At 47.7% G+C, this 24,829-nt stretch overlaps 1 non-coding gene across 1 annotated transcript; it reads right to left on the bottom strand.

The window, feature by feature from the left end:
* Positions 1-23,395: 23,395 nt before the first annotated feature.
* LOC114807515 lies at positions 23,396-23,533 on the bottom strand. The gene has a single exon (XR_003755575.1). It is a non-coding gene; the product is annotated as a small nucleolar RNA SNORA7 (small nucleolar RNA).
* Positions 23,534-24,829: the final 1,296 nt, after the last annotated feature.

Consider the following 24,829-nt stretch of genomic DNA (forward strand, 5'->3'; position numbering starts at 1 on the left):
TGTACTCTCCCAAGCACTCAGCACAGAGTGCTCTGCCCACAGTAAGCGCTCAGTAAATATCAACGAAGGAATGAATGAATGTAGAAACCGGGGTAGAACATGATAGACACCTCGATTAATCGGATGCTTCTTTCCTTCTTTGCAGAAGTGTTGTTGACTATCATTAGCATACTCTTGATTTATATACTAATGGGTTTCCTCCTGTCTGAAGCTGTGCAAAGAATCCTCTACATGAACTATGAAATTAATGGAGGCAAATCCATAATTTATTTATTTATATTAATATCTGTCTCCCTCTCTAGACTGTGAGCTCATTGTGGGTAGGGAATGTGTCTACCCACTCTGTAGCATTATACTCTCTCAAGTGCTTAGAACAGGGCTCTGCACACAGTAAGAGTTCAATAAATATGATTGACTGGTTGATTATCGATTGATGAAAGGGTATAGTTGGCACTGAATCCAAGGCAGGGTGCTATTTCCCTCTGACTTGATGAGTTAGATTTGGGGATGATGGGCAAACTCCAAAAAGTAGTGAGGCTAACATAAAATGATTTATGTGCGTCATATGTATATTGGTTTATTAAGTTCAACTACTTCCTGCTTACCTTGGTTACTGCCAGGTATATCCCTATTTTTCCTCTTCTACTATAGGATTATTATCAGTTTCTGCCCCTCTTCACCTTCCTAGTAGCCCTTACTCCAGCCTCCACAGTGGGAGGACTAAGTAGCAGCAGGAAGCCTTTCCAACTTTTAGAAGTTGGAAATCCGGTGGCTGAGGTTTTAACCTCCCCCAGGGCTGCAGGGCCAGAAGCCTCATTCCCTGTAAGGCAAGGGACCTAGTCAGTCATGACTTTAGAGCCCCCTTAAGACCATGATTCCAGAGTCTGCTGCGCCATCTTGACCAGGGTTCCCCATCGCCACTGGGCACAAGGTCCTGGAAGACTACCTTTCCAACCTTTAGAATCTTTCAGAGGCTGTGATAGATTGTAACTAAGAATTGCTTACCTGATCTTTCAGTTCCCTATGGGCAGGGAACATGTCTGTCGACTCTGCTGTTCTGTACTCTCCCAAGCACTTAGTACAGTGTTCTGCACATGGTAAGCTCTTAATAAATACCATTGATGATGATGAAGATGATGATGATGGAGGATGGAGAGCCTGAGGACTCCCACCTCCAAGAGCTGTTCTTTTACTTGTCTTGACATTGGCATCTTGGTTTGTTGAGTCCATTGTTTGCAATTCATTGTCACCACTGTCTCTTCACCTCCACCTATATCTGTTAACCCCCACCTAGATTGGAAGTCTCATGTGGGACAGTGACTGTCCTTGGTTCTGTTGCTTGATTCTATTCCAGGATTTAGCACAGTGCTTGGTACATATTAAGTGCCCAATAAATACCATACCTAACACCACTGGGAATTCACCCTTTCATAAGTCACTGTTGAGTTTGATGCTCAAAGCGACTTAGTTAAGGTTGTGGTCATCCACTTTCTAGTGTAAACTGTAAAAAAAGAAAAAACAAGAAGTGAAATAGAAAAAAATTATGGTACTTGTTAAGTACTTACTATATGGGACAGGGACTGTGTCCAATCTGATTAACTTGTATCTACCCCAGTGCTTATACTGGGGTATAGTAAGCACTTACCAAATGCCATTTAAAAAGGTTAAAAACCCACTCCACTTCCTGCTAGCCAGGAAGCCAGAAACAGAGGAACCCACGCTTCTTCCAAAGCCCCTTTTTCTGGGTCAGGAGAGTGTAAGAAAACTTTTAAAAAAAGAAATGGCTGACCCTGCCTACTGCTCTCCTTTTACCCAAATGTGGTTTGTACGCTGATGTTGTTTGAGATTCTCACTGATGATGTACAAAGGATTCACAATTATTAGAAGTTCAGAAGCATAATTGCAAGTTGTGGGAAAGGAAAAGATTAAATAGATTATTATTGTTGGTATTTGTTAAGCGCTTACTATGTGCCGAGCACTGTTCTAAGCGCTGGGGTAGACACAGGGGAATCAGGTTGTCCCACGTGGGGCTCACAGTCTTAATCCCCATTTTACAGATGAGGGAACTGAGGCACAGAGAAGTTAAGTGACTTGCCCAAAGTCACACAGCAGACAAGTGGCCGAGCCGGGATTCGAACCCATGAACTCTGACTCCAAAGCCCGTGCTCTTTCCACTGAGCCACGCTGCTTCTCTTTTGAAGTCTGTGAACAGTAGGTGCTCAAGAAATACTGATGATCACTCTTTATTGAAGCTTCTCATTTTCTGGGGTACCCCAAGGTGCACTCCACTACTGATTTAGTTTACTACCTGCTAGATAATATAACATATTTTTTCTCATTTTATAAAGCACAGTGTATGTTATATTCCATATGTAAACAAGGAACACGCCTACTAACTCTGTAGTATTGTACTCTCTCAAGCGCTTAGTACACAGTAAGTACTCAATAAAGATTATTGCTTGATTTGTGTTTAATTTACTGAGGCATTAAAAACAAATGTTCCCCAGACAGACTCTACAAAAGAAGCAGCATAGTCCTCCCTGGACCCTGAATTTGTGGCCCAAGGTTCCCCTATGTGAACTGAGTCCTGGGAAACATGTGCATACCAGAATTCCACTTCTAAACCCATTCTTAACTGTATCTGCACTCCCTATTGCAGTCCCCAGAGTTCCCATAGACCAGTGGAAATAGAGAGTTCAAGGGAGGAGGCAAACCCTTCAGCACTCACAGAGAGATGCTGTCATTCATACAGAATTCCTGTCCTCCAATTCTCTCCTAGACCCCCTCCAATCTGGCTTCTGTCTCCTTCACTCCACTGAAACCGCCCTCTCAAAGGTCACCAGTGATCTCCTTCTTGCCAAATCCAACAGCTTCTACTCCATCCTAATCCTCCTCCACCTCTCAGTTGCTTTTGACACCGTGGAGCACCCCTTTCTCCAAGAAATGTTATCCAACCTTGGCTTCACTGACTCTGTCCTCTTCTGGTTCTCCTCATCTTTCTGGCCATTCATTCTCAGTCTCCTTCACAGGCTCCTCCTCTGCCTCCCACCCCCTGACTGAGGGGGTCCCTTAAGGTTCAGTTCTGGGTCCCCTTCTATTCTCCATCTACAGCCACTCCCTTGGAGAACCCATTCACTCCCATGGTTTCAACTACCATCTCTATGCAGATCATATCAAAATCTACATCTCCTCCCTGATCTCTCTCCCTCTCTCCAGACTTGCATCTCCTCCTGCCTTCAAGACATCTCTACTTGGATGTCCTCCAATCACCTCAAACATATTCAAAACAGAGCTCCTTATCTTCCCACCCAAACCTGGTCCTCTCCCGGATGTCCTCGTCACTCTAGATGGCACTAACATCCTTCCCCTCTCACAAACCCATAATCTTGGCATTATCCTTGACTCCTCTTTTTCCTTCAACCCACATATTCAATCCATCACCAAATCCTGTCAGTTCCACCTTCACAACATCTCTAAAATCCGCCCTTTCCTCTCCATCTAAACTGCTACCATGTTAATATAATCACTTATCCTATCCTGCCTAGATGACTACATCAGCCTCCTTGCTGACCTCTCAACCTCCTGCCTCTCCCCACGCCAGTCCACACTTCACTCCGCTGCCCAGATCATCTTTCTACAGAAACGTTCAGGACATGTCACCCCCCTCCTCAAAAATCTCCAGGAGTTGCCTATCCCCTTCCATATCAAACAAAAACTCCTCACCATTGGTTTTAAAGCACTCCATCATCTTGCCCCCCTCCTACCTCACCTCGCTTCTCTCCTTCTACAGTCCAGCCCGCACACTTTGCTCCTCTGGTGCTAACCTTCTCATTGTGCCTTGATCTCGCCTGTCTGACCATTGACCCCTGGCCCACATTCTACCTCTGGCGTGGAACACCTTCCCTCCTCAAATCTGCCAGACAATTACTCTCCCCCCATCAAAGCCTTACTGAAGGCACATCTACTCCAAGAGGCTTTTCCAGAATAACCCCACTTTTCCTCATTGCCCACTCCCTTCTGTGTCTCCCTGACTTGCTCCCTTTTCTCTTCCTCTCTCTCCTAAATATAAATAAATATTTATTTATATTGATGCCTGTTTATTTGTACTGATGTCTGCCTCTCCCCGCCCCCCAGACGGTGAGCTTGCTGTGGGTAGGGATTGTCACTCTTTATGGTTGTATTGTACTTTCCCAAGTACTTAATACAGTGCTCTGCATACAGTAAGTGCTTAATAAATACAATTGAATGAATGAATGAATGAATGCAGAATCTTGAGTCACTCAGGAGGCATGCACAAAGACACCTGTGCAATAGAGTTTTGGCCTCCATGGGTTCAATTGAACTTTTGCCAGAGATTTTACTGTATACGTTAGTTATTAGAGCTCTTTGGTAGGTTGCAAAGGAGGTTGGTAACACTTGCTTCATGAGACAGCAGATTAAATTAATTTCTTCGGTTTTTTTGGTTCCAACTGGCATGGTTTTCACCTCAGGTAGACTCCTGAAACAGCTAAATCACCCTACCGAAAAGTATGTCCGATTCCTCCTGATTGTGAAGAGCACGGGATTACAGTTTTGCAGAATTGCTTGGGGCAAAGGGTTTGTAAATTCCTACAAGTCACTGTGAAGTTCTAGGGTTTGACAATTTTGGCTTTCTCAGCCTAGACACCTGACACATTACAAGGCACTCCAAAATGGGGGAGTTTCAGCATAGTCTAGTGCAAAGAGCACAAGCCTGGGAGTCAGAGGACCTGGGTTCTAATCCCAGCTCCATCTCATGTCTGCTGTGTGACCTTGAGCAAGCCATTTCACTTCTCTGGGCCTCAGTTACCTCATGTGAAAAATGGGCATTAAGACTGTGAGCCCCATGTGGGACAGGGACTGTTCCAAAACTGATTACCTTGCATCTACCCCAGTGTTTAGAACAGTGTCTGGCACATAGTAAGTGCTTAGCAAGTACCATAATTGAGAAGCAGCATGGCATAGTGGATAGAGCATGGGCATGGGAGTCAGAATGTCATGGATTCTAAATCTAGCTCTGGCATTTGTCTTCTTTGTGACCTTGGGCAAGTCATTTCGCTTCTCTGTGCCTTAATTCCCTCATCTTTCAAATGGGGATTGAGACTGTGAGCCCCACATGGAACAGGGACTGTGTCCAACTTGATTTGCTTATATCCACCCCAGTGCTTAGTACAGTGCCTGGCACAGACTAAGTGGTTAACAAATACCATCATCATCATTAGCTTGTATCTACCCCAGCACTTAGTATAGTGTCTGGCACATAGTAAGCATTTAACAAATGCCATTAAAAAAAATCCTTATTAACCATATCCTGGGGGTTGGAATTAAGCAAGTGTATATAATACACGTCCAAATCAATAGCAGGGAAATAACTAGTGTTTGTTTTTTCTCCTAATAGGGACGTAAGCTAGCTGTATTCAGGTCTGCAGAGCCCAAGTGAAGAGGTGAATGGAGAAGTTTTCTGTTAAGTTATATCTTGTAGACAACCCAACCAGATATTTCAAGCCAAAAAAAGCCCACTTTGGGAACTCATTTATCAACTTGAGGTACCATTGATCACCATCAATGGTATTTATTGAGCACTTACTGGGTGTCAAACACCATATAGTATAATACAACAGAGTTGGTAGCCACATTCCCTGCCCATGAGGACCTTACAGTCTAGAGGGGAAGGCAGGCAGTGATATAAATAAATAATGAGGGTGGGGTAAATATCGAGTGTCCAAAGGGTCCAAATCCAAGTGCCTAGATAATCCAACTGGATAGAAGATAATGAGATTCAGTCATATTAATTGAGCGCTTACTGTGTGCACAGCAGACAGAGATCAGACACAGTCCTTGTCCCACCTGGGACTCACCAACTAAGAGTCTTAATGGGAACAATAATAATAATTATTATTATGGTATTTGTTAAGCACTTACTATGTGCCAAGCACTGTTCTAAGCATTGGAGTAGATACAAGGTAATCAGGTTGTCCCACAAAGGGCTCACATTCTTAATTCCCATTTTACAGATGAGGTAACTGAGGCACAGAGAAGTTAAGTGACTTGCCCAAAGTCACACAGAAGACAGGTGGCGTGGCTGGGATTAGAAAACATGTCCTCTGACTCCCAAGCCTGTGCTCTTTCCACTAAGCCACGCCACTTCTCGAGAAGTGTTTAGTGAGAGGTGTCGTCCATTTTTATGTAGTCCAGAGGAGGTCCCAAGGAAATCCCAAGAAAATAACATTACAGAAGTCCATCCTGGGTGACCCCAAAATATCATAATTGCAATGATGAAAGTTTTAAAACTCTGGGCTCAGAGAGGTTCCAGTGAGCCTCAAGACAACAAGTCATTAGATCTTCCTTCCCTCCCAGAGAGAAGCTTAACCAAAAAAGTCACCCAAAGCATTTGGGTGTCCTTGCCATGGAGTTAAGCTTTTCCCAGGAAGGAAGCAGAGCTCGACCGGCTCCTGAATCATTACCGGTAAATCCTGGAATGCACAATTAAAAGCGAGGAGGGGGGGAGGGAGAGAGGCAGCAGAAGGAAGTGGTTTGAAGAGCAGAAGTGTTCCTACTTCTGGCTGCCCCTTCCATTAATTTGGCTTCTTGCTTGCTCCAAGCCGTGAAGTAGCTACTCAGAGCCAGACACGGCCACCCTGGGAATGCTTCTAGAATCCGGGCTGGTCGGCCGTCTAACCCTGGAAGGAAGGGATTAGCAGTGGCAGTCAACCTCTAAACCCTACTTCTGCCTGCTCCTCGCCCAGTCACTTCAGTTCATGAATTCGATCATATCCATTGAGCCCTTACTGTGTGCAAAGCAGTGTACTAAGTGCTTGGGAGAGTACAATATAACAACAAACAGGCACATTCCTGCCCACAGTGAGCTCACAGTCTAGAGGGGGAGGCAGACATTAATATAAATAAATAAATTACAGATATATACAGTTATAAACATATGTACTATGAGGATGGGAGGGAGGACGAACGAAGGAGCAAGTAAGAGTGGCACAGAAGGGAGTGGGAGAAGAGGAGAGGAAGGCTCAGTCAGGAAAGGCTTCTTGGAGATGTGCCTTTAATAATGCTTTGAAGTGGGGGAGAGCAATCATCTGCTTGATATGAGGAGGGAGGGCGTTCCAAGCCAGAGGTAGGATGGGGGCGAGAGATCAGCAGGGAGGTAGATGAGATTGAGGTACAGTGAGAAGTTTAGCATTAGAGGAACAAAGTGTATGGGCTGGGTTGTAGTAGGAGAGTAGCCAGGTGAGGTAGGAGGGGCCAAGGTGATTAAGTGCTTTAAAGCCAATGGTGAGGAGTTTTTGTTTTATGGGGAGGTGGACAGGCAACCCCTGGAGTTTCTTGAGGAGTGGGGTGACATGTTCTGAAAGTTTTTGAAGGAAAATGATTCAGGCAGCAGAAAGGAGTATGCACTGGAGTGGGAAGTGACAGGAGGGAGGGAGGTCAGCAAGGAGGCTGATACAATAATCAATGCTTGCATTAATGTGGTAGCGGTTTGGATGGTGAGGAAGGAGCAGATTTTGGCAATGTCACAAAGGTAGAGTTGACAGGATTTAGTGATGGCTTGAATATGTGGGTGGAGAAGTCAAGGTTATGGGTTTGTGAGACAGGAAGGATGGTGGCGCCATAAACAGTGATGGGAAAGTGAGAGGGAGGACAGGGTTTGAGTGAGAAGAGAAGTTCAGTTTTAGCCATATTAAGTTTGAGGGAATGGGAGGACAACCAAGTAGAGATGTCTTGAAGTCAGGAGGAAATGTGAGACTGCTGAGAGAGAGAGAGAGATCAGGGCTGGAGATGTAGATTCGGGTGTCATCATTCATTCAATAGTATTTATTGAGCACTTACTATGTGCAGAGCACTGTACTAAGCGCTTGGAATGAACAAGTCGGCAACAGATAGAGACAGTCCCTGCCGTTTGACGGGCTTACAGTCTAATCGGCATAGAGGTGATAGTTGAAACCATGTGAGTGAATGAGTTGATGTCAGAGTGTAGCCCCAAAAGGCCCATTCCTGGAAGCTCAACCTGAGGTCATGGGATTTGTCCAACTTGGGGTCCTCTAGACTGTAACTTCCTTGAGGGCAGGGAATGTGGTTACCAATTCTATTGCATTGTACTCTCCCCAGTGCTTAGTACAAGTGCTCCATGCACCGTAAGCGCTCAAATAAATACCATTGATGGATTGATTGACCAAATAGACCATATTTTACAGGGTGTCCTATTTTTCGACCAATTTGGCCTCTAATACCTTATCTCCTGGGTGAAATGAACACAAGATATACTTTATTCAATGCTTTTTTAAAAAGATTGACCAATTTATGCAGTTTCACCCCTGCTGGGCAAGCACCATGCTACCACCCTATGTAGCTTTTTAAAAAATATATTATAACTCTGTCCCACCATGAGGCACCACCACCCGCTTCCCTGCCACAGCCGTTGTTGCCCATGTCCCCCAAAGATATGGGGCTGGCAGAGGGCAGGATTTAACAGGAGAGGTAACACTGCTCTCCCCACCTTAATCCTGTGTCATTCTTGCAGTTTGGAGAGTCCCAGGTTGCACAGGTTGTCAAGGATCTATGTGGCAGAGAAGGATTGGAGGTGGCTAGGGTGGATGGGATTTTTACAAAAGTCATACAAGGCACGTATGGTTACCCGCCTGGGTCTGTTCAGGAGGAGCAGAGGGGCTGGGGGAATGGCAGGAGGAGGGTGGATTCAGGGCAAGGGATAGGGGTGTAGGAAACACCCAAGGGATCGTGAGTGGCCGTGGGGATGGCCCAAGTAAAGAAAAATACATTCATTATAAAGTTACCTGGGTGACAGATGGGACTTGGTTAAAAAAAGAATTTCTTTCAAACATATTTTCTCACGATAGTTTTTCTGTTACTGTACTTTTATTTATGGTATTTGCTAAGCACTTACTATGTGCCATGCACTGTACTAAGCACTGGGGCAGGTACAGGCTAGTCAGGTTTGACGCAGTCCATGTCTCACCTGGGGCTCATAATCCCCATTTTACAGATGAGGTAATCAAGGCACAGAGCAGTTAAGTGACTTGTCCAAAGTCACACAGCAAACAGGTGGAAGAGCTGAAATTTGAACCCAGGCCCTTCTGCCTCCCAGGCCTGGGCTCTATCCACTATCTACATCTTTCATTTCAAAGTTTCAAAAGTTTTATACAATTTTAAAAAGGTCTTAAAACCACCAACCCAACTCTGCTGAGAGAGGTCGATTCTAGCAGTGGGCTCACCTGATCCTAGGGTCTTCAAAAACTATGTACAACCCAACACAACCCACTGTGTGGGCAGTGACTTCTCAGGCAGATACAAACCTCAATTAATCAGATTCATTCCCTAATATCACAGTAGAGGCATTACAATCATTTGGTGCTGTTTTAACTGACAATGGCGATGCAGACCTAATGATTTGCCCCATTTTTCCTATTCTGACTGATTTATTGATTTATTAGTGGTAGTAGTAGTAATAATGATAATAATAATGATAAATCTGAAAAGCACTTTTTCTGAGCCAAGCACTGTACTAAGTGCTGGAGTAGATAATAATAATAATAATAATGTTGGTATTTGTTAAGCACTTACTATGTGCAGAGCACTGTTCTAAGCGCTGGGGTAGACACAGGGGAATCAGATTGTCCCACGTGGGGCTCACAGTCTTAATCCCCATTTTACAGATGAGGTAACTGAGGCACAGAGAAGTGAAGTGACTTGCCCATAGTCACACAGCTGACAAGTGGCAGAGCTGGGATTCGAACCCATGACCTCTGACTCCAAAGCCCATGCTCTTTCCACTGAGCCACGCTGCTTCTCAATAGATACAAGATCATCAGGTTTAACACAGTCCCTGTCCCAGTCTAATGGGGAGGGAGAATAATAATAATAATAATGGTATTTGTTAAGCATTTACTGTGTGCCAGGCACTGTACTAAGCACTGGGGTGGATACAAGCAAACTGGGTTGGACACAGTGCCTGTCCCACATGGGGTTCACAGTCTCAATCCCCATTTTACAGATGAGGTAACTGAGGCATAGCGAAGTTAAGTGACTTTCCCAAGGTCACACAGCAGACATGCAGCAGAGCTAAGATTAGAACCTATGTCCTTCTGACTCTGAGGCCCGTGTTCTATCCACTACTCCATGCTGCTTCTCCAAACAGTACTGAATCCCCATTTTACAAGTGAGGAACTAAGGCCCAGCGAAGTTAAATTATATTTACTCTCCTCCTACTGTCTAATTCTGTGTTCCTTTCCCAACAGCTGCTCAGACCAGGCTCTAGCACCTATCTTGAGGCAATATCCTGAGCAAGTCCATGATTTCATCTACACTTGTCTTCCAGTTGGTTAACTGAGTTCCCCAAAGATTTTCTTTTTTCCTTAACTATCTTCTCTTTCAGAAAACCTCTCAGCCCATGCCAAGTAATACCTCTGGAGCCCAAAGAACATATAAATGGAAGCAACTGAAATAACTTCTAAACCAGGGCTCAGTGGGAATCTGGAGGATCCCCAATAGGCTTGGGACAGAATCAATTAAGTCACCAGATTTAGTTAGCTCACCTTCTGTGAAAACACAGGCTCAAACGTAACAGGAACAATTCAGGGTGGTGAGCATCACACTGTCTTTAATTTATCGTCTGGCTTTGAACAATTACACCACAGTCTGCATCGTCATTGTCAGTTAAAACAGCACCTAAGGAGTGTACCCAAGGGAAGTTGAGAATTGAATCTTGGATTATCAGGTGATTGTGAGTCTGTCAACTTTGTTTCCCAAGTAGGGGTTTCTGTAATTATTGAGAGCTGCAACTAACAAACAGAGCTATGGAAGACTCTTCTGGGGTTATTAACACCTGGGATTGGACTAAAACCAGAGACTTAGCAGTTGTTACCATCCAAATTCCATTAGTTATCAGCCTATTTAGGCAACTCATTCCTAGATCATTTCTCCTTGCCAAACATTCATTCATTCAATCGTATTTATTGAGTGCTTACTGTGTGCAGAGCATTGTACTAAGCGCTTGGGAAAGTACAATACCGCAATAAAGAGTGATGATCCCTGTCTGCAATTCATTCAATAGTATTTATTGAGCGCTTACTATGTGCAGAGCACTGTACTAAGCGCTTGGGATGAACAAGTCGGCAACAGATAGAGACAGTCCCTGCCGTTTGACGGGCTTACAGTCTAATTGCTCACAGTCTGGGGAAGGCGGGGAGACAGACGTGGGTCTCACAGTCTTTATCCCCATTTTACAGCTGAGGTAACTGAGGCACAGAGAAGTGAAGTCACTTGCCCAAAGTCACACAGCTGACAGGGATTAGAACCCATGACCTCTGACTCCCAAGCCTGGGCTCTTTCCACTGAGCCAAGGTGGGGGCAAAGTGATTGAGTGCTCTAAAGCCTAAGATAGGGAGTTTCTGTTTTATGTGGAAGTGGATGGGCAATGAATGGAGGTTCTTGAGGAGTGAGGAAACATGGACTGAATGGTTTTGTTGAAAAATGATCTCGGCAGAAGAGTGAGGTATGGACTAGAGTGAGGAGAGACAGGAGGCAGGGAGGTCAGCAAGGAGGCTGATGCAGTAATCAAGGAGGGATAGCATAAGTGCTTGGATTAATGTGGTAGCAGTTTGGATGGAGAGAAAAGGGTAGATTTCAGTGACGTTGTGAAGGCTGAATTGACCGGATTTGGTCACTGATTGAATATGTGAATCAGGACCAGAACCCAGATCTCCTCATTCCGGGAGGAAAATGAGATTCCTCATTTTTCCAGTGTACCAGTTACAGTACTGATGCTTCTGTAGGGAAAGTTTCTCAAAACAGAATGTTACCTTCTTCAGAAAAACGAACCCCAGGATCCAGTTCTTTGATTAGCCTATTGGCTCACCCTCCTTTGAGTGTATTTTCTGAGTTTGCTCCCTCTATGAGGTACAACTTCAGCCAAAGGATTCGGAGGACAGTGACTTCCCCCAAACAAAGAATTGACAAGTAGGGAATTCATTCAATAGTATTTATTGAGCGCTTACTATGTGCAGAGCACTGTACTAAGCGCTTGGAATGGACAAATCGCTAACAGATAGAGACAGTCCCTGCCCTTTGATGGGCTTACAGTCTAATCGGGGGAGACGGACAGACAAGAACAATAACAATAAATAGAATCAAGGGGATGAACATCTCATTAAAACAATAGCAAATAAATAGAATCACGGTGATGAACATCTCATTAACAAAATAAATAGGGTAATGAAGATATATACAGTTGAGCAGACGAGTACAGTGCTGAGGGGATGGGAAGGGAGAGGGGGAGGAGCAAAGGGAAAGGGAGGAAAAGAGGGTTTATCTGTGGAGAGGTGAAGGGGGGGGTAGAGGGAGTAGAGGGAAAAGGGGAGCTCAGTCTGGGAAGGCCTCTTGGAGGAGGTGAGCTCTAAGTAGAGTTTTGAAGAGGGGAAGAGAATTAGTTTGGCAGAGGTGAGGAGGGAGGGCATTCTAGGACCGCGGGAGGACGTGGCCCAGGGGTTGACGGCGGGATAGGCAAGAACGGGGGATGGTGAGGAGGTGGGCGGCAGAGGAGCGGAGCGTGCGGGGTGGGCAGTGGAAAGAGAAGGGAGGAGAGGTAGGACGGGGCAAGGTGATGGACAGCCTTGAAGCCTAGAGTGAGAAGTTTTTGTTTCGTGCCGAGGTTGATAGGCAACCATTGGAGGTTTTTAAGAAGGGGAGTGTCAGGCCCAAAGCGTCTCTGCAGGAAGATGAGCCGGGCAGCAGAATGAAGAATAGACTGGAGCGGGGAGAGACAGGAGGACGGGAGATCAGAGAGAAGGCTGAAACAATCATCCAGCCGGGATATCATGAGAGCCCGTACCGGTAAAATAGCCTTTTGGGCGGAGAGGAAAGGGCGGGTCTTGGCGATATTATAAAGGTGAGACCGGCAGGTCTCGGTGACGGATTGGATGTGTGGGGTGAACGAGAGAGACAAGTCAAAGATGACACCGAGGTTGCGGGCTTGGGAGACAGGAAGGATGGTCGTACCATCCATGGTGATAGGGAAGTCAGGGAGAGGACAGGGCTTGGGAGGGAAGATGAGGAGCTCAGTCTTGCTCATGTTGAGTTTTAGGTGGCGGGCAGACATCCAGGTAGAGACGTCCCGGAGGCAGGAGGAGATATAAGCCTGAAGGGATGGGGAGAGGACAGGGGCAGACATGTAGATCTGCGTGTCATCTGCATAAAGATGATATTTGAAGCCATGAGAGCAAATGAGTTCACCAAGGGAGTGAGAACAGAAGAGGGCCAAGAAATGACCCTTGAGGAACTTCTCCAGTTAGAGGCCTGCAAAGGAGCCTGCAAAGGAGAGTGAGAATGACCGGCCAGAGAGATAAGAGGAGAACCAAGAGAGGACGGAGTCCGTGAAGCCAAGGTGAGATAAGGTGTGGAGGAGAAGGGAATGGTCGACAATGTCAAAGGCAGCTGAGAGGTCAAGGAGGATTAGGATAGAGTAGGAGCCATTGGATTTGGCAAGAAGGAGGTCATGGGTGACCTTAGAGACAGCAGTCTCGGAAGAGTGGAGGGGACAGAAGCCAGATTGGAGGGGGTCCAGGAGAGAATGGGAGTTAAGGAATTCTAAGCAGCGAGTGTAGACGACTCGTTCTAGGATCTTGGAAAAGAAGGGTAGTAGGGAGATAGGGTGGTAACTGGAAGGGGAAATGGGGTCGAGAGAGGGTTTTTTTAGGATGGGGGAGACATGGGCATGTTTGAAGGCAGAGGGGAAGAAGCCATTGGAGAGTGAGCGGTTAAAGATAGAAGTTAAGGAGGGGAGGTGGATGGGGCGATGGTTTTTATAAGGTGAGTGGGAATGGGGTCCAAGGTACAGGTGGAGGGGGTGGCACTTGCGAAGAGGGAGGAGATCTCTGAGGATATTGCAGGGAAGGATGGGAAAGTAGGGAAGAGGGTGGGGGCAGGGGGGAGGCAGAAGGGGGAGGGGTGACTTTGGGGAGTTCAGACCTGATTGTGTTAATTTTCGTGATGAAGTCGGTGGCCAGATCATTGGGGGGTGAGGGATGGTGGAGGGGGAGGAACAGGGACCTAAGGAGAGAGTTAAAGGTCCGGAATAATTGGCGGGGGTGACGGGCATGGGTGTTGATGAGGGAGGAGAAGAAGTTTTGCCTGGCGGCAGAGAGGGTAGAGTTAACGCAGGAAAGGATAAATTTGAAATGGATAAGGTTGGCTTGGTGGTTGGACCTTTGCCAACAGCGCTCGGCAGCCCGAGCATAGATGCGTAGGAGGCAGACAGAGGCAGTGACCCAGGGCTGTGGGTTATTCAATAGTATTTACTGAGCGCTTACTATGTGCAGAGCACTGTACTAAGCACTTGGGATGAACAAGTCGGCAACAGATAGAGACAGTCCCTGCCGTTTGACGGGCTTACAGTCTAATCGGGGGAGACGGACAGACAAGAACAATGGGAATAAACAGCGTCAAGGGGAAGAACATCTCGTAAAAACAATGGCAACTAAATAGAATCAAGGCAATGTACAATTCATTAACAAAATAAATAGGGTAACGAAAATATATACAGTTGAGCGGACTAGTACAGTGCTGTGGGGATGGGAAGGGAGAGGTGGAGGAGCAGAGGGAAAAGGGGAAAATGAGGCTTTAGCTGCGGAGAGGTAAAGGGGGGATGGCAGAGGGAGTAGAGGGGGAAGAGGAGCTCAGTCTGGGAACGCCTCTTGGAGGAGGTGATTTTTAAGTAGGGTTTTGAAGAGGGAAAGAGAATCAGTTTGGCGGAGGTGAGGAGGGAGGGCGTTCCAGGACCGCGGGAGGACGTGACCCAGGGGTCGACGGCGGGATAGGCGAGACCGAGGGACGGTGAGGAGGTGGGCGGCAGAGGAGCGGAGCGTGCGGGGTGGGCGGTTGAAAGAGAGAAGGGAGGAGAGGTAGGAAGGGGCAAGGTGATGGAGAGCCTTGAAGCCTAGAGTGAGGAGTTTTTGTTTGGAGCGGAGGTTGATAGGCAACCACTGGAGTTGTTTAAGAAGGGGAGTGACATGCCCAGATCGTTTCTGCAGGAAGATGAGCCGGGCAGCGGAGTGAAGAATAGACCGGAGCGGGGCGAGAGAGGAGGAAGGGAGGTCAGAGAGAAGGCTGACACAGTAGTCTAGCCGGGATATAACGAGAGCCCGTAACAGTAAGGTAGCCGTTTGGGTGGAGAGGAAAGGGCGGATCTTGGCGATATTGTAGAGGTGAAACCGGCAGGTCTTGGTAACGGATAGGATGTGTGGGGTGAACGAGAGGGACGAGTCAAGGATGACACCGAGATTGCGGGCCTGAGAGACGGGAAGGATGGTCGTGCCATCGATGGTGATAGAGAAGTCTGGGAGAGGACCGGGTTTGGGAGGGAAGATGAGGAGCTCAGTCTTGCTCACGTTGAGTTTTAGGTGGCGGGCCGACATCCAGGTGGAGACGTCCTGGACGCAGGAGGAGATGCGAGCCTGAAGGGAGGGGGAGAGGACAGGGGCGGAGATGTAGATCTGCGTGTCATCTGCGTAGAGATGGTAGTCAAAGCCGTGAGAGCGAATGAGTTCACCGAGAGAGTGAGTGTAAATGGAGAACAGAAGAGGGCCAAGAACTGACCCTTGAGGAACTCCAACAGTTAAAGGATGGGAGGGGGAGGAGGCTCCAGCGAAGGAGACTGAGAATGACCGGCCAGAGAGGTAAGAGGAGAACCAGGAGAGGACAGAGTCGGTGAAGCCAAGGTGAGATAAGGTATGGAGGAGGAGGGGATGGTCGACAGTGTCAAAGGCAGCAGAGAGGTCAAGGAGGATCAGAATGGAGTAGGAGCCATTGGATTTGGCAAGAAGGAGGTCATGGGTGACCTTAGAGAGAGCAGTCTCGGTAGAGTGGAGGAGATGGAAGCCAGATTGGAGGGGGTCTAGGAGAGAATGGGAGTTAAGGAATTCTAAGCATCGATTGTAGACGACTCATTCTAGGATTTTGGAAAGGAAGGGTAGTAGGGAGATAGGACGATAACTGGAGGGGGAAGTGGGGTCAAGAGCGGGTTTTTTTAGGATGGGGGAGACGTGGGCATGTTTGAAGGCAGAGGGGAAGGAGCCCTTGGAGATTGAGGGTTAGTGGAGCAAGAGCGGAGGAGGGAAAGGGGGGCGAGAGAGTTGAGATGAGTAGAGAGGGTGGAGTTGAGCGCGGTGACCTGATCATCGAGAGTGGGAAGAGAGGACGGGGGGGCAAGGTGGGGAGAGATGCTTTTGGAGAGATGGATGGGATCAAGAGAGCGGTGGTCTCCGAGGGGGAGTAGCAAAGATATGCAGGGGAAGGGAGTGTGAGAGATGAGGCAGGTGAGAAGGTTATGGTCTGAGAGAGGGATTTCAGAGTTGGTGAGGGAGGAGGTAGTACAGCGGTAGGAGATGAGATCGAGGGTATGACCGAGTCAGTAAGTGGGCGAGGTATGGTGGTGCAGGAGGTCGGCAGAGTCGAGGAGCGATAGCAGGCGGGCAGCAGAGTCACCGGGTACATCCATGTGGATGTTGAAGTCTCCGAGGTTCAGAGTGGGCAGAGAGAAGGAGAGAAGGAAGGTGAGAAAGGGGTCTAGGTGGTTGAAGAAGTCAGAGGTGGGACCAGGAGGTAGATGACAGCTACAAGTATCTGGAGGGGGTGGTAGAGGCGAATGATGAGGGCTTCAAAGGAGGGGAAGGAGAGGGAAGGGAGAGGAGGGATAGTGCGGAAGCGGCAACGGGGTGAGAGGAGGAAGCCGCCGCCTCCTCCCCTTCCGGTGAGTCTAGGGGAGTGGGAGAAGGAGAGGCCTCCCCTGGAGAGAGCAGCGTCGGAGAACCTGTCAGCAGGAGTGAGCCAGGTTTCCGTAAGGGCGAGGAGGAGGAGAGAGCGGGAAAGGAAAAGGTCATGGATGAAAGGTAGTTTACCTGTAATGGAGGGGTGGCGCTGGTAGTGGGGTTCTAGGGTGGGGGAGAGGAGGCGGGGAGGAGGCAGAGGAGAGCGCGGGTAAAAGCTGGGCGAGAGAGGGGAAGGGGAAGGAGAGGATTGGGAGGGGCGGGGGGGGGTGGAAGGACATGGTGAGGCCGGGAGGTGGGTGGCAGCACTGACAACAATTAACAATAACATGTGAAATCGGTAATATAGTAACATGATACAATAAAATAGTATTAATAAGCGTTTGATGACCAGGGTTGGGGGTCGACTTGATTAAGGGTCGACCTGGTCAAAATCAAAGTCAAAAGGCTAGTGGCGAGGAAAGTCATGGGGCTCACGTCCAAATGTCTGTGAGGCTTCTGCGGGAGCCCTGAGGTTGTCCGGGGGCCGGGGGGGGGGGGGGGGGGAGGAAGGAGGGGGCTGCGAGCGTAGGCGGCGGCTGAGGTAAGGTAACACGGTGAGAACAAGGACATCGTCGCCCGGGGCGGGGGCGGGGGAGATGAATCACCTCATGGGGGAAGAGGGAGCGAGGGCTTCCCCAAATGGCCGCTTCGGGCGGAGTGGGGGAAGGGTGGTTGGGGAGCACAATATCCCCAGGGAGCCCAATGTCCCCAGGTCCGAGCAGGGGGACACAATGTCCCCAGGGGCGAGCAGGGGAGCACAAAGTCCCCAGGCCCGAGCGGGGGAGCAGAATGGGAGCTGGTGGCTGGGGGGGGGGGGGTCTGCGGGGGCGGGGGGGACGATCCTTAGTGTCGGAGTCCTTGAACGGGGGTACAGAGGTCCGGGTTGCGAGAGGTTGGGCCGGGCGCGGGTCCGAGCGGTCCAAAGCGCAGCTCGCCGGGAGAGGCGATGACGGCGCGGATGAGTCGGCGATGGGCAGGCGAAGGGGGGCGCTTGCCGGGGATAGGGGCCGGACGGGCCAAGGCTCCGCTGCAAGAGAGAGGAGCTCCCGAGTCCATGTGGCGGCTGATTCAGTGGGGAATAAGGGGACCCGTGGTCCAGAGGTCACCTCCAAGGGAGCAGAGAAGTTGGGATGACTCCCAACAATATTTAGAAATATACCTCACTGTGCATCCCTGACTGGCTGGAGAAAGCAGGCCAGGAGAAGAAAAAAAGAAAATGAAAAGAAATTGCCTTGTACTAGAAGAGTATCTGGCTTAAAGGCACTGTTACCACAAGCCCTGACTGTGCCTCCATGGATGGAAAGAGAGGACCCTGGCGGTACATTAAACTTGTAATACTGTAAGCTTAATAAAGGCAGGGAATGTGTCCGATATTTTTTTTATTTTAATGGTATTTTTTTAAAGGTATTTGTTTAGCGTTTACCATGTGCCAGGCCCAGAGCAGTAAAATGACTTGCCCAAGGACACACTGCAGATTGGTGGCAGAGACAGGATTAGAACCCCGGTTCTTCTGATGCCCAGGCCTGTGGTCTATCCATTAGGACATGCCGAGCACTGTACTAAATACTTAGGAGAATATAAGCAGCTCTTATTCTGTTGTATTATATTCTCCTAAGTATTCAGTACAGTGCTCGGCATATTAATAAGTGCTCAGTAAATACCACTGATTGATTGAAGTCAAATGCAGAGCAGATAACCCCTTTCTCTTGCATCCACCCTGTGTGAATGTAAATCCATTCTACAATCACCCACAGCCCCATCTGTAATCACAGGCTCTTGAGCCTGTAATCACAGACTGTTGAGCCCAATCCTCAGAGTTAATCTCCATTTACAGGATTTGTGACAGTAGTGACTGAGAAAAAAAATCAGCTTTTTAAGGGAATAACACCCAGGACCACTTGCATGGGCTATACATTCACATACTTGCTTTGAAAGTGGGAAATGTGGTGGTCTGGCTTATATGGAGGGGGAAGGAGTTCCAGGCTAGGGGGAGAATGTGGGAAAGGGGTCAGCAGCAAGATGAACGGCAATGGGGCAGAGCGAGTAAGCTGGTGCTAGAGGAGCAAAGTGTACAGGATGGGCTGCAGCAGGAGATCAGTTAGGTGAGGTAGAAGAGTGCAAGCTGATTGAATGCTTTAAAGCTGATGGTACGGAATTTCTGTTTGACCATTATAGGTTATCAAGGAGTGGGGAGACATGGACTGAAAGGTTTTTTTAGAAAAATGATCCATGCAGTAACATGAAGTATGGACTGGAGTGGGGAGAGATGGCGCGGAGGGAGGTCAGAAAGGATGCAGATGCAGGAGTCAAAGTTGGATAGCATAAGTACTTGGTTCAGCGTGGTAGCAGTTTGGATGGAGAGGAAAGGGTGAATTTTAGTGATGTTGTAAAGGTAGAGCCAACATAATTTGGTGACAGATTTAATATGTGGGTGAAATGAGAGAGATGGGTCAGGGACAGTGCCAATCCCGGCTCTGCCATATGTCTGCTCTGTAACCTTCGGCAAGTCACTTAACTTCTCTGTGCCTCAGTTGCCTCACCTGTAAAATATGGGGATTTAGAGTATGAGCCCAATGTGGCACAGGGACTGTGTCCAACCTGATTAACTTGTATCTACCCCGGCACTTAGAACAGAGTTCTAAGCACATAGTAAGTGCTTAACAAGTACCGTAATTATTTTTATTGTGAGATAGGGAGGATGATGGTATTGTTGGTATTTGTTAAGCACTTAGTATGTGCAGAGCACTGTTCTAAGCGCTGGGGTAGATACAGGGTAATCAGGTTGTCCCACATGAGGCTCACAGTCTTAATCCCCATTTTACAGATGAGGGAACTGAGGCACAGAGAAGTTAAGTGATTTCTGACAAGTTACTTGTCACACAGTTGACAAGTGGCAGATTGGGGATTCGAACTCATGACCTCTGACTCCCAAGCCCCTGCTCTTTCCACTGAGCCACGCTGCCTCTATTGTCTACAGTGATGGGAAAGACAGGAGGAAGGACAGGCCTTGGGTGGGAATTCAGTTATGGACATGTTAAGTTTGAGCTACTGGGGGGACTTCCGGGTAGAGATGTCCTGAAGACAGGAGGAAATGTGAGACTGCAGAGAAGTATAAAGGTCAGGGATGGTGATGTAGATTTGGGAACCATCCGCATATAGATGGTAGTAAAGCCATGGGAGTGAATGAGTTCTCCAAGGGAGTGGGTGTAGATGGAGAATAGAAGGGGACCTAGAACTGAGTCTTGAAGGACTCTGAATGTCAGAGAGTGGGAGGCAGAGGAGGAGCAATAGAGAGACAGGAGGACAACCAAGACAGGACAGTGTCAATGAAGACAAGGTCGAATAAAGTTTCAAGGAGAAGGGGGTGGTCTACAGTGTCAAAAGGCAGCTAAAAAGTCTAGGAGGATTAGAATAAAGTAGAGGCCGCCAGGTTTGGTGAGAAGAAGGTAATTGATTACCTCAGAGAGGTCTGTTTCAGGTTAAGGAGAGAATTGGAGGAGAGGAAGTGTTAACAACTGGTGTAAACAACTCTCTCAAGAAGTTTGGAGAGGAACGGTAAGAAGGAGATGGGGTAATAACTGGATAACTGGAGCAGTAAGGTTAAGGGAGGGTTTTTTTAAGATAGGGGTTACATAAACACGTTTGAAAGCAGTGAGGAAGAAGATGTTGGAAAGTGAACCCTTGAAGATGGCCGTCAAGGAGGGAAAATGGGAGGGGCCGAGTGTTTTGAAAAGGTAAGGAGGGTTGGGAGGGTTGGGTGTTTTTTTTTAAGAACACAGGAAGCTCTCAATAAACATGTTTGACTGACTCTGTCTTCTGACTTCTCTTTATTATGAAGACATTGTGATGTTCTTCAGTATAGCAAAAAAATGCTGCATTTTCCCTTGCAACCAAGTCTTTTCCACTGCTGTTCAGCTGGTGTAAATGAGGTGAAACCAGATTGATGTAATGGAAATTAAAGGACATCCCCCTGCACTGTCCTTGGCTGTCCCACTGAGTTTATATAAAAAGAGGGAGAGAGAGAGAGAGAGAGAGGGGAGAAGAAGAAGAAAGGGGGGGGGGAGGAGAGGAGGACCTGGTTTCTAATCCTGGCTTGGCCACTTGTTTGCTGTGTGACCTTGGGCAAGTCACTTCACTTCTCTGTGCCTCAGTTACCTCATCTATGGGGATGAAAACTGTGAGCCCCATGTGGAACATGGACTGTGTCCAACTTGATTAACTTGTATCTACCCCAGTACCATAAAAATACCGTAAAAAAGAAGGAAGAAGAGGTGCTGAGAGAGACAGAGAGAAACAGAAAAACAGAGAATATGCATGTTTTTTTAATCACAGGAAGTGATACCATGGCCTAAGTGAATGGACCAGGAAGCTCCAACCTGGAAAAAGCAGCCCTTGTTTCCTTCCTCTCTTTCTCGCCAATCTCCTACGCCACCATCCCCGCTTTGTATTGAGCCATCTCCGGCTCCCTCAGGCTTCCCGCCATTCAGTTCAGGGAATCACGCTGTTCCCACTGGGGCACCGATGAGGTCATGTTTCCATCAATCCCCACTTTTCCTGTGGACCAGCCCAAAAGGCAGTTTACCCTGGGGTGGATTTCTGAGGAAACGCTTCACCCACATTAGTGGGAGAATCTGGGTGAGAAGGGGGTGGCAGGTTTCAGGAAGACAGTACGGTGAGGACATATCACAGTCCCCATGGGCCCTAGATTAGAGGACAGTTCCAACCCCAACATGTGCTAAAGAAGTTGAGTTAAATGGCAGCAGCACAGGAGGAGTTGGTGGATGAAAACACCCAGGACTGTATGCCTTTTCTCTCTTTCTCTGTCCTCTCTCTTTCCTTCTCTCTCTCTCTGTCATTCTGTCATTCTCTCTCCCTCTTTCTCTGTTTCCCCTTTTCTATCTTTCCCTCCTTCTATTTTTCTCTCGTTAGCATGGTAGGGCACAGAGAGTTAGCAAATATCAGCTTTACCAAATTCCCCCAATCCCTCCTTTTTTTTTAAAAAAATGCTGCTGTTGAGCACTTACTATGTGCTAAGCACTGTACTAAGCACTGGAGTAGATACAAGATAACCAGGTTGGACACAGACCCTACCCAACATGGGGCTTACAGTCTTAATCCCCATTTTCCAGATGAAGTAAATGAGGCACAGAGAAGTGAAGTGACTTACCCAAGGTCACACAGCAGATTAGAAGAGCTAGGATTAGAAACCAGGTCCTCTGACTCCCAGACTTATGGCTGACTCCCAGGCTGGACTCCTCACACATCTTCTTCTGCTGGCACTAATGCTGGTGGAGTATTTCCTCCCAAACTGACCCCCAAGTAAACTGTCCCACAGGCCAGTCTGCAGGGATCGATGGGAACGTGATCTCATCGTTGCTCCCAAAGCTGAACAGCGAGGAGCCTGGGGAAACAGGAAGGATGAGGTGAAGGCAGCCCAGTGCACAACAGGGACCAGGATGCAGGGAGCAGGGCTGTCTTCAGAAGGTAAACAATGTGAGCAGAACCGTTTTCTGCCCCCTGACCTTCCCAAGATGGCCACTGCTCAGGATAGTAGAAGCAGCGTGGCTCAGTGGAAAGAGCCCAGGCTTGGGAGCCAGAGGTCATGGGTTCAAATCTCAGATCTGCCACTTGTTAGCTGTGTGACTGTGGGCAAGTCACTTCACTTCTTTGTGCCTCAGTTACCTCATCTGTAAAATGGGGATTAAGACTGTGAGCGTCACGTGGGATAACCTGATTACCCTGTATCTACCCCAGTGCTTAGAACAGTGCTCTGCACAGAGTAAGCGCCTAACATATACCAACATTATTATTAGTCAAGATAATAGCCTAATCAGAGATTGTGGGGTTAGCTAATGTCTGAGGTTTGTCTTGTCTTATGCCGTCGAGTCATTTCCGACCCATAATGACACCACGGACACATCTCTCTCAGGACGCCCTGCTCTCCATCTGCAATCGATCCGGTAGTGTACCTGATGGGGTACTGAGGCACGAGGGGACACAAGCAGGGAATACAAAATGGTATCGGGCAAGGTTTCCCGTTCAGGCCTTCCTGTTTGAACTTGCTGAGTCACTGAAACGCGGAGGTGGACGAAATCCACCCCAAATAAGGAAGATCACCCCACCCCCGAGACACCGCCCCTGTGGCAAAAAAGGACCAATCCAGCAACACCCACATTGCTGAAGAAGAGAGAAACTGCTGCAACGCGCAACTATAAAAGGCTGCCCCGCCCAAATGGTGGCGCCCCTCATTCCCTTAAGGAGAGGTTGCCAGTGGGGTGCGTTACCCCCATTCGGTTTACTTGGCTTACTCTGGATCCCCAAGTAAAACTTTTGTCTTGTTCTTGTTCCTCTCGAGTCTTGGGTCAATTCTTTGACTGCCTGTGACCTTGCGATCTTGGGCAAAACACTTCACTCTGCCACCATCATATCCATAAAGTTTTCTTGGTAAAAATCTGGAAGTAGTTTACCATTGCCGCCTTCTGTACAGTAAACTTGAGTCTCCACCCTCGACTCTCTCCCGTGCCGCTGCTGCCCAACATAGGTGAGTTTTGACTTGTAACAGATTGCCTTCCACTCACTAGCCACCACCCAAGCTGGGAATGGAATGGGTAGGCCTCTGCTTAACTCTCCCTCCCATAGCCGAGACTGGTAGAGTTCTGGAAACTCTCCAGGTGCGACCCAGAGAGGGGATATGAGGTTTAGGGTGCACAAAATTTGGAGGGGGAGATATTGAAAAGAGCAGAAGGATGATGTGGGGGAATTGCAAAGCGTAGCAAAGGAGTTAAAGTGCAATATGATCAAATCAAGGCAGCAGAGAAGGAAGAGGGATTTGTCTAAGGACAATTGGACTGCACGAGATCATCCGCCAAAAGAGGGTCAAAACCACAAACAAAAAAAAACAAAACAAAAGGGGAGCGTCTTAGAAGCAGCAATCATGGAGTGACAAGAAGAGAATCCCTCCCTGGATGATCAAATAAGGGGAGTTTTCCAACCATAGAGGTCATGACAGATGAACTGGTAATGACCTCTTGAAAGGACTGCCCAGAATCTTGGCCACAAAAGGTTCCAAAATATTCAGACACATCTTAGAAACAGCCTGAAGCACTCAAAAGTAACACTGGTGACAGTGAGATGAGGGGAAGGACTGGGGAATATTGGCGGAGGTAAAAAGAGGGAGTTGGGGGATAGCACCTCGCAATCCAAACTTTCAGATCAAGGGGACCTTGGTCAGGGAGCCATTGTGGGATGGGTTCACTCCAGGTCCCTGTCTCCAGAAAACATTATTCCTTCTGAATCCTTGATGAGTTAGCTCATTCTTTGGGTAACTATGCTGGGTGACTGAGGCAGGTGGATGGTGGATATTAAGGAGGATCCCTTACAGGGGTCCTGGTACATTGGTGATGGACAGTAGTTGTTGGCAACAGGTACTTCATCAATAATAATAATAATAATGGTATTTGTTAAGCGCTTACTCTGTGCTGAGCACTGTTCTAAGCGCTGGAGTAGATAGAAGGTAATCAGGTTGTCCCACGTGGGGCTCACAGTCTTCATCCCCATTTTACAGATGAGGTAACTGAGGCAGAGGAGTGAAGTGAAGTGACTTGCCCAAAGTCACACAGCTGATAAGTGGCAGAAGTGGGATTAGAACCCATGACCTCTGACTCCCAAGCCCATGCTCTTTCCACTAAGCCACACTGCTTCTCATAATATGGCCCCTACACATAGGCAGAGTCCCTGACACCCCTTTTCCCTCTGTCAAATGAGTGGCAGCCATCTTCAGTTTCCTTTATTTTTATTTATTTATTTATTTAGTTTTTAGTTTTCTCATCTTCAGTCCTGTATTTCCCCACACTCCCTAAAAAACTCTCCTCTAACAACCCCCACTCACAGCCCCCACAAGTAAAGGAACCCTCCAATAAGGTTTGGTGATTATTTTTTATTTATGGTTTCTTTGTATTTTTTAAAGTAGTAGTGAGCTGTGGGGA

Source organism: Ornithorhynchus anatinus, chromosome X2 (assembly GCF_004115215.2).
Source record: "Ornithorhynchus anatinus isolate Pmale09 chromosome X2, mOrnAna1.pri.v4, whole genome shotgun sequence".
Lineage (NCBI taxonomy): Eukaryota > Metazoa > Chordata > Mammalia > Monotremata > Ornithorhynchidae > Ornithorhynchus > Ornithorhynchus anatinus.